Source organism: Scomber scombrus, chromosome 6, assembly GCF_963691925.1.
Source record: "Scomber scombrus chromosome 6, fScoSco1.1, whole genome shotgun sequence".
In the NCBI taxonomy this organism is placed as follows: Eukaryota; Metazoa; Chordata; class Actinopteri; order Scombriformes; family Scombridae; genus Scomber; species Scomber scombrus.
The window spans coordinates 22,868,190-22,884,579 of NC_084975.1; the positions used below are offsets into that span (position 1 = coordinate 22,868,190).

General features: G+C 38.9%; 1 protein-coding gene across 3 annotated transcripts in view; it reads right to left on the bottom strand.

The window, feature by feature from the left end:
• Positions 1 to 2,345, bottom strand: part of LOC133982571 (pleckstrin homology domain-containing family A member 5-like) — an 83,289-nt gene extending 80,944 nt beyond the window's left edge. For all 3 annotated transcript variants that reach the window (XM_062421640.1, XM_062421639.1, XM_062421643.1), the window contains exon 1: positions 2,223 to 2,345. The gene's annotated coding sequence lies outside the window, so the exon portion shown is untranslated. The remainder of the gene's footprint in view (positions 1 to 2,222) is intronic.
• Positions 2,346 to 16,390: the final 14,045 nt, after the last annotated feature.

Here is a 16,390-nt window from a genome sequence, read left to right on the forward strand (position 1 = left end):
GTTTTGTTTATATTCGCATATTCTTCTGTTATTAAGTAAATTATTTATTTGCGCTTTAAAACGATCAATGGATATTTCAAGCTAGAAAAAAACATGTCTTGGACCAGACACCAATCAAATGCATTGCATCAAAATGTGCCGTCAGCACCACAAAAAACAGTCAGCAGCTGGTTGAAGTCACTGTTCAGAAAAGTGACTTTAACCCCAATTTTTTTTCAATAGATTGGAGGCTTTTGAGAAAACATTGGGGGGCTGCAGTCTCAGAAGCTACCCCCTAGCTCCACCCCTGGAAAGCACATGTGTTACTAGTAGGGATGTGTCATTAAAACTGAATAATCAAATAATCATTTGTGGGGTATAACGTCGACCTTTGTGCTGTGTTTGTTTTTTCATTGAAAAACTTTAATGAAGAGTTGAGCTGTGTAGTCTAGTATGAAGGGTTCATTAACAACTACTGGAGAGCAATTTTCACTTTCAGCCACTAGGAGGATGTCTAAATTGTTGTAATCCACCTCCACTTTGTGTTGAAGTAGAGCCTGACATGGACTGAATTTTTAATCCTGCCCTCGGCTAATTTGACACAGTAGTAAGTTAGCCCGCTAGCTAGCTGACTAGAGGGAACATGAAGCAGACGAAGCCATACAAAAGTCTAGTGTAGAAAAACTGCTGACTCATTTAAAAAATCATCCATCTGCTGTGACAGTTACCAAGGGAGAAGGACCTAACGGTAATCCCCAAAACTAGTACGTCTACATTTGTAACAGCTCCTCAAAAGTGTGACAAAAGTCGCAGAGAAAAAACTAACATTATTTTTAACATGATTGTAAAGGATATGCTCAGCGTTGTTTATGACAGGTAGAAAAAAGTCCACTGTGTTATATTTTTAGGGGTCTGTAAGCCTGTGAGATTTAATTTTTCAATTAATGTATTTTTGTAAAGAAATGAAAGCTGATTGTCATTTAAATAAATACAAGATGCACAGTTAAAGCTTGTTGTTTGTTATGAATATTGAAAGTTATTTTTTGATTCATTATCTATTCAGACCGTGTGAATATTAGCATGCAGCGAATATTCGATTAGTCTACTGTTATACTCACAGGTTAGTCGACCATGACAAAATGGGCTCATCATGCACATCCCTAGTTACTAACAATAACGAAGGCTCCTTTTGATACAAATGGGCCAGTAATAATTTACAGTTTTCAAAATGTCAGGACCTTGAGGACGAGGCAGCTAAATATATCTACTGTGACATGTCAGAATCTCTTCAGTGAAAAAGGTGTAGCCTTTTTCACTGGCTCCAGATTTGCTGTGTGGTAATTTAATTAAACACACTCATTTAGGACTATGCAACAAGCAAGACTGAAATACCAAACAGGCAAAGAAAAACAACCACCTCCAGGGTCCCTGAACAGCAGGGGCTCCAAAGCTTCAGGCTCCCAGCATGTCAATTGGATTTGGTAATTTCATTAACTTCCTTTTTTTTTTAACCTTCATTTGACCCTAATTAAGAACTTCATTATTTTAGTTATATTGTGCTCACATGGCCTAATTAAAAATCTTAACTTCTCCACCACCAAATTGAATTGCATAAAATCAAATAACCATTAACTAATTCAAGGGGGGTCAATAAAGGCCAAATAGCAAATTTTGCCCGTGGGCCTGTGACTGATTAATACGGCTGTGGCAAAAGCTGTGCCCTGGTGGCCACGAGGTCTAAAACACTGACCATGGAACAGTAATGTCCCCGATTTGAGTGAGGCCACAGACTTATTTTATGTCATTCCTCATCTTTCTCTCCCCTCTTTTCCAATCTGCTCTTTACTGTTTATTGTCTAATAAAGGCAAATGCCCCCAAAATACTTTGGCTAAATATGGCACAAATCCTAAATTATGAAGGTCTGAAAAATGGATTTGGACACAAGGGCCTTCTTCAAGACAGGGCCTCAAGGTCAGGTAAGAAAAGTAGGACCCACCTAAGCCTTGTGCTATTGTGCATATCCCAAAATACAGTAAACACAGTAAGACTGGAGCTTTTGGGGGACCTGGGGAAGTTGCCTACTTTCCCAGCTGGTAATCCAGCCGTGCATAACATTTGTTGAATAAAGCATGGTGTGCTGGAGAATGATTGTGTGTGTATGAAGTGTTTTTATTTTGACGGCATTGACTGACATACACACAGAGACAGCACAGGCATGCAAACACACACTTTTCAACCCCACCTTTAGGTTCTTGGTCTCCGCCTTCTGTCATTGTGCTGTGAAACTGCAGCATCAGCTTTTCACACCATACAAAGACAAGTCATCCAACACCCCTGTATCGGCCTGTTTGTTGGCATTGTGTTGCATTGTGTTTTGAATCTGGACACATGGTAGGCTGCTGTTTTTTGAGGGGGCTGGTGGTGGTGGGAAGTGGACATATCTGCCAACTGCCAGGTCATCTAGTTTAGAGAATAACTGTAAAGGGAGAGGAAGCAGTTAGGCACCAATGCTTCGCCAGTTCAGATGTCAAACACTGAGCCCTTTGTATTCTATTAGGCAGAATAGCTCAGCTCTCTGGTTATATGGCATACAAAAGAGCTGCTTGTTTTCCCCAGGTAGTTAAGACAATGGTCCATGACAAGTATATAACAGTATTTAACAAAGCTGGGCTTAATATGCCATTTTGACTCGCCTCAAATTGATTTGAGATGGAGCAAAAACGCTGTTTTGCATACTGCATTGCTAAATACAATGCATGTACCAACTTTTTGCCAAATCTTCTCATAGAGCTGGAAAATTCTGACTTTTTGGGAAGTTCATATTCCTTTTTTTAATAAATAGGTACATTACCTTACTTGCCCAAGCTCCATTTTTGTTCACCATTTGATCCCTTCCAGTATATCTATGAATACTGTCCAATCGGGTGGAAATGATTGGATTAGAGCCTGATACCTACCTGTATGTGCTGGTATACCCGTGGGATCTGAAAGTGAGGTAGTGTTTGGAAGCCACAGTTCCTGCTTCTCAGTTTTCCAAATCGCATTCATTCGCACTGAGCCATTTCTTGCCATTCAGAACATTTGGAAAATAAACAGTGAAACGTACAAGCAACATTTCATATTCCTGACTCTTAAAATTATAAACTAACCTGAAATATCACTTACAAGGTTTTGGATTAATAGGGTTTTCAATTTTTTTTTTAAACAGAAACTAATTCAATTAAGTTTCCCCTTTAACCAGCTTTTTGACAGGATCCTGAGTTTCAGGGTTTATTGAGAACTTCACAGCTGCTCTTGTCAATATGCAAGTTTGCATGGAATTCTATTTCCAAGGTCTGACAGTATTGACATAACAGAAAGTCCATCACTGTGGGTCAGTTCATGTAATTTTTCTTTTGCTATAGCAGGTATTTCCCAACTGCAGCCCACAGCAGCCAAGGTGAAAGATATATGCCTCACTATATATCATCTTATCCTCAGCACTCAAGCAACCCAATACCATTTAGGTTAAGCCGGAGCTTAAATGAGAGTGACAAAGTGGAAGGGTAGAGTTGTAGCTGGATATGCATGCAGGGCTGCTTGAAAACCTTTCTCAGCAGCATCTCATTGAGAAACAGAAAATGGAAATAAACAAGTCAAAGAGAGAGTTAAAGCAGGGCTGAAGCCATTAAGCCCTCGACCCCAGCAGATTTGTTCCAGCTGTTTATTCATTTTGTCAGGCACTTATTTCTCTGGGATCCACTAAATGTCACATTATACTTAAATTTTGTCATAATATCATGCAAATACAAAATTGACTCAGCATATTCTTTGACGGAACTGAAATCTGCTAATATTGTCGTTTTCTCATGGAAATACAAGGAAACATTACACCCTTGTTTTGGCATTATTAGAATAAAAGAAATTATTATCCGAATAGCACAATACAACCAACCATTCAAACACTTAATTCAAATCAGAAGATATTATTAAATGACCCAGGGTATGAATTGGAAAAAGAGCAAGGTAGAATCATTTTAAAATGCATATTGTGTTGCTGTTAACATTGTGCAATGCATTCTTACATAATTGCTCTGTGCTCAGCAAGGCGAGGGTTCTCTGCTCAGCGACACAGGCCAGACTTGGGGCATCAGAATGTAATTAATGGTTGCACATTATCAAGCAGCTGTTGGAGTGCTTTGTTCGGATGCCAGCCCATCAGCAGCCATGTGCTTGTCTGTGCTAGGTAAGAGGGAGGACTTCTCCTCTTTAGACTGGAGTCACTTGGCATCCATGCAGACCTCTCAACCCCTGGTATCAAAAACTCGTGCTGATATAGAGTTCATATAGTGATTTGAAATAAGTTATGATTGTGAATGAGGGTACTTTTATTGTATTGCCATATAACTGCTACTGAGATATTGCTATTTGTTGTAATCAAATTAAATTAGCAGAAATATAAAATAATCAGTTTTCACCACATTAGTGTAACAAAAAGAAATAATCACACTGAGCACAATAACTTCCTACAATTTATACCATCCCTTACATATTGCTCAATGATGTACAGTAAACATGATGTCATCTGTGCTTGTCCAATTTCAACACACAGTATCGTTTGGCTGGCATTCACAACCCACAAACCAGCAAAGCTATTAGGGCTTGTTAAGTCAGCAGGCGAGAATAATAAGCAACACACAGAAAAAAAAACTCTTAGTAGTAGCAGCAGCAGAAGTATGCAGTGGTAGTAATACGGGTGATAGAAATATGGGTCACTAGGTTTTGGGAGTTTATTGAAAAAATGTGAGACACACTGTCAAAGGAGTTGTAGTTCTCACAACTCACCTCTGAATCATTAAACACACTTCCCTGAATCACTGTTAGTCATAGCCTGACAAGTACCCAACCCACAAACGGGTCTCTGTTCACCACAGTGATGACCTCACTGAATCTAAAGCCTTTTTGGGTGCAGTCCAAATGTTTTTCTTTCCATGTTTTATGAGATTTCCACAAGTGATATGTGTCATTAAGACTGAATGAGTGGGTACTCTATTTTGTAATTAGAGGATGCTGTAAGTGGTCTGAGTTGAGTCGTAACTGAAGTGATTGTGAGAGGAAATGCATTGCAGCTCGGCTGTGGCAAAGAAAAATTCAAGCAAAGGGTTTTTTGGGTTTTTTTTCCAGACCTACTGTGTCGGGTTTTATTTTACTATGTAAAGTAAACAAAGAGCTGAACTTGTGTTCAGTGTCATACATTGTTGTTTGAGTACAGACAAGGTTGACTGTGCTTCTTTCCTTAGAGTCCCAGAGTAAGTTTAGGACTGCCAGCCATTCCACAGAAATAGGCATGAAGTGTCTGTAAGAAAGGAAAACTAATATAATAATCATAATATTATGTACATGTTTTCTTTAGGCATTATTGGCTTATAAAAGGACCTTTATGTATACAAAATGAAATGATCATGCCTCTCTCCAGTTCTCTCTGCATCATAAACTTTAATCACTATCTGTACTTAGTAAGCATTACAAAAGGCTACTGTAAATGCACCACACTTAAAATCATCCACACATGAGCGGGTTCCCTATTGATTGTGCCTGGCATCATTACACAAAAGATCCCTAACGCATTTAAGTCATGGAGTAGATTATTAATTAAGATGATTAAGACTACTTAACATTGATCAGGGTCTTAAAATACACTTTGTTATAATGCATAAATAACCGTACATGGGTGTGATTCTCCGATATGCAGTGGTCATTAAACTTCATCACATGTGCTGACATCACAAATCCTGATGCACAGCGTCTCCTGGTTTCATTTTCATGAGTGCAAGCCTGTGCCTTCACTCTGTAGTGTATCTATGCTTAAGTAGCAGATTATAGATCAGTTCTAAGAGGACTACTTCAGGTTGAGTGCTACATGAAAGTGATGTTTCAAAAGGCATGGTAATCTGGTGCTATAAGAGTGGACAGTACCATATTCCAAAGCAGACATTTCTGAGGTTATAAATGTTCATTCATTGAGGTGTGGATATGAAACCAACCATGACTAAATACATTCAATATGGGTAGAAACTTTTTTTTTAAGCTCATGACATACACTGTATAGCAGCACAACCACAGCATCTGTTTGGGTTTGCAGTATACAGGATGTCTCAGCATGCACTCCTACCCTGTTGACACACATATCCTGTATCTGATGGGAAAGCAGAGCAGTGTGACAAACAGGTCATGAGCATCTTCTCAGGGCAGTGGGGGTCATGTGACTGTAAGAAAGGCTCTGGACCAGGAATAATTCTTTAAGGCAGATGTCAAGAAGTCCTCATGGACAATACTGATATTCCCAAATGATCCTGGAGTTTGGGACCATAAAGTTAACTTCCTGTTTAGCTGATTATCTCTCCCGCTCTGTTCAGCAACTGCTATAAAATTCCAAGAATCCTGTCTAAAACATGAGTAATATTTCTTGATGAATGAAAAGTTTGATTCTGATTAGCTCCAGTGTTTCTGATCTCAACCAGCACAGAAGAAAAAGTCTCTAAGAAATAAGTTGTTCATGCTGAATCTCCAAAATGAACAAATATTTTATGTTTAAGACAACCTTCCCTTCTGCATAAAATAAAGCATGCTGTAATCCCATTAAGCGCACTGAGATGGAGTAACCTCCAATGTAATTAATTATGTTTTTAAAAAAGTCTGAATTAGATATTCCAACAGAGAAAGGAAACATATGACCTAGTCATTGACATCACAGCACACATATTTATGTATGAACATCTGGTCTGCTTGGGGGTTATTTTGGGCATGGAGTTTTTCAAATTCAAGGTCATGCAGAAACTGCACAATCTGCACAACACTATTAATGATCAAAGTAACATTATTGCTTCAATCAGTTCCTTGTTTGAATTACATGAAATGTTACTTGTTTAGTTGTGCCCTTTTGCCTTTCAGGGAAATGTTCTCTATTGGCATTGTTCTTAAGTCCTACAACACAGACAGGAAGTTGTTGTGAAATCCTGGATTTCCACAGAAAATAAGTCACTCTGCTAGTCTGCATAAATAGCTCCAGAGTGAATGCATCTGTGTAATCATGCTCTTCATTTGTGTGTGTGTGTGTGTGTGTGTGTGTGTGTGTGTGTGTGTGTGTGTGTGTGTGTGTGTGTGTGTGTGTGTGTGTGTGTGTGTGTGTGTGTGTGTGTGTGTGTGTGTGCAGTGTACATAATCACAAAAGAAAAGGGAGTGAGTTACATCTAAAAGCAAAAATCAAACCAGATCAACATACTGAGACTGAGATCTCTACTAAAATAGAAAAAGATTTGAATGGGAGACACTCTGCCTAATTTATTTGTTTATACAATGACTCCACACTTTAATAATTTCCAAAAAGGATGGCTCTGCCTGTGACTGATGAAGTATACCATTAGGAGCCACACAGGTTTATACAATCCATCCTGCTATGTAGATGTTGTGCACAAGCATTTACTGTTTAACCACAAATGATCTGTCCTCAGAGACCTCATAAGGCTGGCAGTATACAGCTTGTTCATGAAACAACCCAAGCAAAACAGGGACTTCACTCATTCTGCATCAGTAACCAGTGAAACTCCCACACAATGAGTTAATTTACTGAAATACAAAAATAAACAGGATGTCAGGTTCAGTCATTTGCTGCAACATTTCCACACAAACATTTCAATTAAAGTTTATTATCAAGTGTTATAATGAAACTTGTCACTCATACAAGAAAACCTTATGCCACAACACCACAGGCTTTCTGGATCTCATGTCAGGCCACATTTAAAATGATAGATTAACTGAAAATCAATGAATAAAAAGCTGTTTTTAGTGTCTCCTCTTTTCTTGGTAGACAACTGGTAGGTTATGTATTCTGCTTATGTGGCTGATTGCTTATACTGCTGAGTCAGTAAAACAGCTTTTGGCGTTTGCCTCTTACTCCACACCTGTTCAGGAGTAGTGAGTTTATGATTTTGTTGGAATATTGAATTGAGAGCTCACAACTACACCAAACACAGTAAAATAAATATAAATACATATATTTGACTCATGTGGCGAGATGACCAGTGTCAGAAACAGTAAAAGGGCTGGGGCAGCAAACTGGATCTGAATCGATCAGTCGGAGTGATGGGTTGGGGGAAATTTCCTCCCTTGTCAAGGTCCAGTAAATATAATGGTTATACATCAACATTCAGGCATTTACTGCACATCACACAGTGATGTAAAGAATGGTTTACACTCACTCACCATAATGAAAAATATTTTCTAAAGAGTGAATATAGTATAAATACAAAACAACACAAAGTGATATTCTAATCGTTCTACAAATTGCATTGTGTCTTTATTCCTTGACGTCTTTCACAGTATGCATGTCTGTGCATAAGAATCTAAATTTGTCAGTCTGTTGGAGAGGCAGTAGGACACAGCTGAGTCCTGTGGAGAGATTGTGTCTGGGCCACTGAACATGTCCCGTGTGCTAGGCACCACTGGGTATGCAGGACCATCTGCCTTCTATACTGGGATGCTGAGGCAAAACATGCGGGGAAAAGGGAAGAGTTTCTTGTGGCAGCTCCACTAATCAATAAGTATTGATTCTTCACTTATCTCAAATACAAACTGGCTGATAAGATGTCACACATCTGCCCTCCTGCCGTGAGGGAACAGCGAGGGAGGGGTGTCAGTTAATTGTGTAACAAAGACACAGCGTTATTCATACACAGGCAAGAAAAAAAAGCATATCCAATGATTTGGAGTAAGCCTATAGGCAGAGCCTGACAGATAGACAGATACACACAAAGACAGGCATGCAGACAGACTGCAACTGTAAATATAAAGAATTGGACGTACACAATGACTCAGCCAGAGAAGTAACTCCTTTTTCAGGTTGGACTTGTCAAAGCTCGCATGGACAGTTATCCCCCTACTATCCTCATCCCTGTCCATCTCTAAACCTCTTCCCTCTGCCTCTCTGATGCTCTTGTTGCAGGCAGACAATTAATCAGTGCTTTGTCGGCTGAATGGCTCATAGTCACTGCAGTTGCTGTGCTCAGCAGAAAGGTAGAATAAATAAAGTGTGAGCAAACCGTCCAAATGGACAGCCAGGAGGATGGACAGATGTATGGATAGACTGCTATGACTGCTATGCTTTGGTTACAACATACTGTTTCTTATTGCTCATCAGACTGACTTTCTATGAACAGATGATAGAAAAGGTTAATGTCACAATGTCACATAGCTATAGGTGCTGTAGGTAGAACAGCAATAATGCAGAAAGCATAATAAACCCATTTAATAAGCAACAATAAAGCCACAGTAGGTGCTTGAGCACACTCAGGAGCATGAAAATGTGTACACAGTTTCTGTAGCCTAGCGATCAAAGAGTTCACAGTATATAGTGATGGGTACACATAGTGGGGTTGTACAGTTATGACATACAACTCTCTCTGCTCTTTTGCATTTACATAGTGCACTGCAATGTGCTTCCTTAAACTGAGGACATGTTTTATTTCTCTGTCTAATCCTTACTATATTGAGAGTTGTATAGCAACTGCACAGAAATGCCAGCTATAAACAGTATGGCTCCATTCTTATGGTTTCAATGAATAAAACCACAGGGGAAAAAAAAAAATCTGCAATTCAGTTTTTTTTTTTTCTATTACTGTCTTTTATTTCATCCATTGTAATAAAGCTCACCTCATTATCAGACATCAAAACTGACCACAGTAATTCATTTTACATCATATGCCAGTATTAGTTTCACATAAGGGAACCTCCTGATGACAGGATCCTAAACACTATAACATATAAAGCCTTTACTATTTTGGTCAATTGTGTACACATTAAGTCTACTGCACACCATGGAAAAAGGGTGTCCTATTATGTACAGACTATAAATAAAATTCATTTCACTTGTCTTGGCTTGACTGGGCGACTGTAAGAACAATAGAATCCATGGATGGAGGCAGATTTATGTTTCTATATGTTACTACCTAAACAGGATGGATTTCAAGCCTGTTTTAAGATATGCTTTATCAAGCAAGTCATGAGGTGTAATATCTGGTGTGCGCAGCCTCTGATGAGAAGAAATAGAAGCAGAAAACTATTCTCAGTAACTGTTTAATGAGTGCAGACACAATGTTAACCTACCTGTACATTTTTTCCACTGAACCTACAGTGAATTTATGAGTCTCAAGCATTTTTTGCTTATTTGTGGACAGTACCACAAAAAAATACACCTTCGGAAATGACAGAGCATTAAGAACAGAAAAAATGGCAAAGACTGAGAGCAGAAAGGATGGAAATAATTGCATTTGTGACTACCATGCAATTACAGTAGCATATACAAAATGAGCTGCTTGATTCCTAATTTGCAGATCATGACTGCTGTGAAATGCAATTAATGGATTCCTGATTTATTTAGTAAGCTGTAATGAATGATTTCCTCTGGGCTCACTGAGACTGCAGTGTGTAACACTCAATCCTAAGGAATTGAGAATTTAGATGTAATGTAAAAGTATAAAATGTTCATTTGTAGCATATACCAAGTTTAAGATAGAGAAAAAGCCAGAAATCACCTGACAGATTCATGTCACTCTGAGGCGTCCATGAGGTGATATGAATAGCAGAAAAGTAGGTGAAAAGCCGATTGTTTGGAAAAAGTCACAAGGTGCCATGTAGAGGGCACAGACTATCGTTCTTTTTGCCAACAGACAAATGTTGGAAAAATGCGAGACAACACAATTCCCTGGATGGCTGCCATGTCCCTGCAGGTACAAGCAAGCTACTCGAGGATTTGGGGGGGAAAACAGAACGTGGCTTCATAATAACTGGAGGTACTCTCTGGAAATCTCTGCTTTGTAGTTAAGCTTTGTTTGAATATGATGCAAGGGATTAATGAGGATGTGAGGGAAACCACAAAGCCTCTATTTATCCTAGTTGTACTAGCATAAATGCCTTGCATGCTTTTGATTTAACAACAATGATGAAGTGATGCTGGAGAAAATTTTAAATAACACTTGATTTAAAACATCTTTGAGGCCATTATGTTCATTTAGAATTAAAACTCAATCAGCTGCTCAAACCCGCAGCAGGGGAAATATGTAAATGTACCAGTCAAACTCCATTTAGCTGCCAGATATTGAGAGGGCCTGATGAGCTTCACAATAATTCAGCTTCCACCCATTCCTGTCTCAGCATAACAGGTGTTTATACTCTTTGCCATAAATCATGTCTTTGCCAGATGTTGCCAAGCAACTGATTAATTAGCAGAATTGACTACAGAGTGTGCAGCAGTGGGGCCAGAACGGGAGAGCTCATTTTAGTCCCAGTGGATGGGCAGTCCACCAGCTCTCACACTTAATTTAAGCAAATTACATTTCATATCTAAGGGGCCTTTATGACATCACAAAGCTTTTACTACAACCTTAAGTGACAGGAGATAGTGGAGACAGATGGTATGTTAAGAAGAGTTACCACGTTTGGGTTGATTGTAAACTATATTTACTTTTACATTTTAAAATAATGGAATGGCAAGGAATCTATGCAAGATGGATGACAAACTAGAAAATAATGGACCTATTCTTGACAAGGTTGCAGACACTCAGCTATGTCTCCTAATTAGCCCCTTGACATCAGCTGTTGACTTGAAGATGTCCTCATTGTGGTTGCATTTCAGATATGACACAGCTGTACACCAAACACATTAGATAGTGATACACAAAGTCACTGCTACCTTGATTGTCATATTAGGGTTGAGCTGTGTCATGCATACATACATGATCTTCCTTTTATGTTATTGATACATTGCCCTCTCTCACTGTAGCACTGCTCATAGATTCTTGAATATGAATACTTTCTATATCAGTCTGAATTTTGCCCTGGTGATATAACAGTTCACTGGCAGCCAGGCAGGTCTTGTTTCCTCCTATTGTGGATTTTCTGACAGACTGTCAGATAGCATAAATGATAAGTGTCTGCATGTGACACCTTTTCAATCTGTTATTGACACTATTTTTTCTTAGAACCCCAATGACATTGAGCCAAGTTTAACACAATAAGGACAATGAGGGTTTTTTGTTAACAGAGATAGGATAAAAAAATTGTCTTCATAAATAATTAAAATAAATAGATTTAATGAACATGTAAGTGAAAGCCTGAGTGATGTGAGTTGAGTGTGTTCAAACCTAAGATTTTCATTTTAATTCAAAGATAACAGATAATATGGGTGAGACAATTTGAGGCAAGATAACCACACTATTACATTTTAATAATGGCATATGACCGTGACGTGGTGCAGTTCAGTATGGTGGTTACTAAGGCGGCGGTGGCGGCGGGGGGCTGTCTTTGCATACTTTCTGTTTTTGTGCGCACCTGAGAAAAAGCACACCAAAAAAAACACAGTACAACCTTACTGTTTGCCATGTTACCTTGGTCAAAAAAAAATGACGGTGGATGTCACAAATCGTGATAATGGACACTGAAATTGCAGTGTGCAACTGAACTGATGAATACAACCCAGGAACTGCTACATGATGGACTGACAGCCTCCGAAAATCAAGTCTGGTAGTGTTCCCGTACAAAAATAGGGCCTATGACCATAAAATCCTGTTCAACACCTTACACTTATCCATAGCAACTGAGCAGCATTGCCATCCCTTTGAGCCTCTTACTATACCTATTGAGAGGTTTTTTCATAACATCAGGATCTGATATGTATCTGAAATTTAGCAGTTTATTTCCATTGTGAGTGGTTAAGAAAGCTCTCCATCTTTTTTGAATATAATGATGTTTGGCTGAGCCATCCTTGTTTGATAATTAAAATATATGCATCCCTAAGCCAGTTTCGTTTGCTAGAGATGGCTCGTGTCCACACAGCAGTCGACCACACACGCAAATAAACAAACACACACAGACAGATGCTTAATTGACTTACTCCAGACATTATCAGTTTTTCCATGCAGTGAAGTCCAAGCTGTCTAATAGAAGGTGGAAGTCACATTTTGATACATAATTCCATTTAGGTTAATATGGGTGCATGAATTAGTTGGGGAGGATCGAGAAGCTACGTGAACCATGGTAGAAAGCTAAATGGTCCAATTTTCCTTGTCTGGTGGACGAACTTCACTCACATCACTCTTGGCAGTCAGTGAGGTCAGAAGACACCAATTAATCTCCTGTGGCTATAATGGGGCAGGATGGCACAGAAAATGGATGGGCAAAGTACACTGAGACAGAGAGAGGATATGTAATTTGCAGGGGATCACTACACATTGGCTGGAACCAGACTTAATTAAAAAAGCAGTCAGCAAAAGTTTGAAAATTAAGCTATAATTTGTAACAGCAGTAATTAAATTAGCACTCTTTCTAATTATAGCTACACTCTTCTGCTTAAGCCATACAACGTGTTGGCTAATTCATTATATATAGCTCAATTTAAGTGGCTTTGCAGCCTTTTGACAAACTACAGAGTAGCATAATGAGAAAAAATCCTGATAGCTCATCAGAAAGTTAGGTATAGTCAGCTTTTAAACACCTTGTCATGTCTCCTGACAAAATATTTAAAAGTGATAAGAGCAATTAATGCTATGCAGCAGTAGTAATGCTATGCAGTCTGTCTGCATTGTATCTTCTGAAGTCAGAATTTCAATTTTTTATGTCAAACTGATTGTGTAACTGGAATATTTGTCTTTGGAGACATGAGCAGGATATGAAGGACCTGTCACAACAGGTAGGCTCTGGAATACTGTATGCATGTATCCTCAGTGTTGCACGTTCCTCGGGACGGATCCAGATCTGTATCATTGTCTCCATCCTGAGTTGAATAACAAATCAACATCTCTGCCTGCTGCTTTGACTCACTGATTTCCCTTGGCTGGGATCTCTCCTAATAACCAACTGCCTACCTCTCTCAACACACCAGTCCTGTCAGAGAAAGATGACTCTGATGCCTCAACAAAATGCATGCTGCTGGATGGTGATTTCTCCAACAGATGGCCATTTGCTCAAGGCTATAGCAATATCTCTGGAACGAAATAGCAAGAATATTAAGCAGCCATGAATTTTGATTTATTTTCTCTAAACTGCTGAATCCACAGGCCTTTAATTCCTTGCCCAGATTTTATATTTGAAAAAAACGTATTTGTTTATAGTTAGAAATACATTTTACCCTTTTTGTTTGTTGTGTTTTCAGCGGTTTCCCTAAAGTAGGGCAAGTTTGGGATTTCATGCAAATAAAGTTGTGCTACAACCCTTAGGAAAAGTGAAGTGGAGAGATCTAGTAAATAAAGCAATTGTTTATAATAATCATTATTATCTTACACAGCCAGCTGGCAGTAAATTCTGCCAGCATGTAGCATGCTGGTTGCAACCCTGTCCTCGAACATTTCAATTCAAACGCAACTAACTCGTAAGTAAAAACATGATGCTGACTGGATCATATTGTAAATATTGTATGTACCTGCAAAACGTTGACTATCAAGTTGTGTTGCTAGTTTTTGCTGTAATATCAGCTCAAGGCAACTATATAACTGAGGGTTTATTCATATATTTAGGCAACTCAAGGCAGCTGGTTAGGGAAGGATTGTGGATTTGGTTAAATACTGAAAAAGTGAGCCTAACTCAGAGACAGGATATGTTGACTTTTTCAATATTTACCAAACCCACAATCTTTCATTACACTTAACCAAGTCTTTTGATGGTTTAAACCCTAGAAACACACTGGATACAGGGTGTGAATCTTACATTTCTTACATCACATATTTGGTAAACCCAATTACTAGTGCATAAATGTATTTTATGTGACACATGGTTTCTGGATGATATGCTACAAGCACATAAACTATACATGCACATATCATATTGTACACCAGAGCTTTGCTTGTTTCACACACTCACAGCTCTTCACCTCTCCCCTCTAGTTATCCCCTGGCATCAGGCATTACCTCTGCCATTCTGCTGTTTGACTCAAATCTCCAACGGGCCAATGAATACCAAATGAACCGGGGGAAATCCAGCTGGGAATACATTGTTAAAAGGAAACATGATCTTCCCCCCCACCCCCACATTCAAGAACAGAGTCACATTTCAAAAAGGTGTACAGTACAAGTCTCAGCTCTTCTCATCTTAATAATCTGAACAGGTGTGGTTTTGTTTCCGCCTTGCCACAGTCTTTAACCTGAGCCCTGGGTTGAGATAAAACTGTGGTCTCTATCCTTCAGATTACAATGTGACACGAAATGAAGTGATTTTCCCACAGTGAGTGCATCTGAGCTCCACATGTGTTATGCTGCATTTCCACACACGCACAAACACACATATGATGCTGAGCTTTTATTCAGCATCAACTTTTAAATATGCACAGATGCACATGAGCAAAGAAGCAAAAACTGACAGCTACTTACACAAGCACACTTTGCTCCCAAATGAGTCCAACTAACCGACTGTGGAGAGGGATGTGCAGTGATGCGGAGACAGAGGCCACATACAGGCCTTCATGTTCACTGCCTGGGAATTATCACATCAAACTTGTATGCCCAATGGTTCTGACAGGCCCAAGGCTGAGCCATTACAGCCTGGTGTAGACAGGACTGCTGGACTATGACTAGGCAATGACTATTGTTGTGCACCAGTGATTCACACCACACCAATAACATTCAGATTTACACAGACAACCAGGCAGGAAGTTCTTGTCAAACATGCTATAACAACTAATGCAGATCCATTGGATCTGTTGTCGAAGCTTCACTAACTTTTGCATAGACAGGTTTACATGATTTACACTTTCATCCATTGTGGCTTTTACAGTTTTGTGAATGTGGATTTTATTTCACAACATTTATACCACTGAAATCATTCTCATGGTACTCCATAGACTATTGGCATGTATTTGTATGATGTATTTAGACAGCAGCTCAGTACACCCTGTAGCTTTGTAGCATACATTACAGATGCCAGTGCTTCAATGTATCAAGTTGTTGTAGGAAATCGTGAGAAAGAAGTAAAGATCACATGGTGAGGCAGAGATCTCATACATCTGCCAAGGCCATGCAATTGTCTAAAGAAAAGAAAATGTTTATAAAAAATTAATCTGCATGTGAAGCTGGATTTTCATCAAAATACTCGTTCCTGGTGTGATATTTGTAGAAAAACCTTATAGGACTACATCCTATTCAGGAATATTAGAGCTTTAGACAAAGATGCGATATGCAAACTTCTGGGTGCATCAGACTCATGACCACTGAGTGTGCATTTTATCCATCATGTTGCTTCAATCACACTGCATTTAAGGTAATAGTAGGTAATAGTGTGTCAAATGATATATGAACAGTCTTTAACTTGCCAACTTGCTAACAGGGACAATGATAACATGGTGATGTTTAGCAGGTATCACCATGGTCAACCTTTTTGTTAAGCATATTA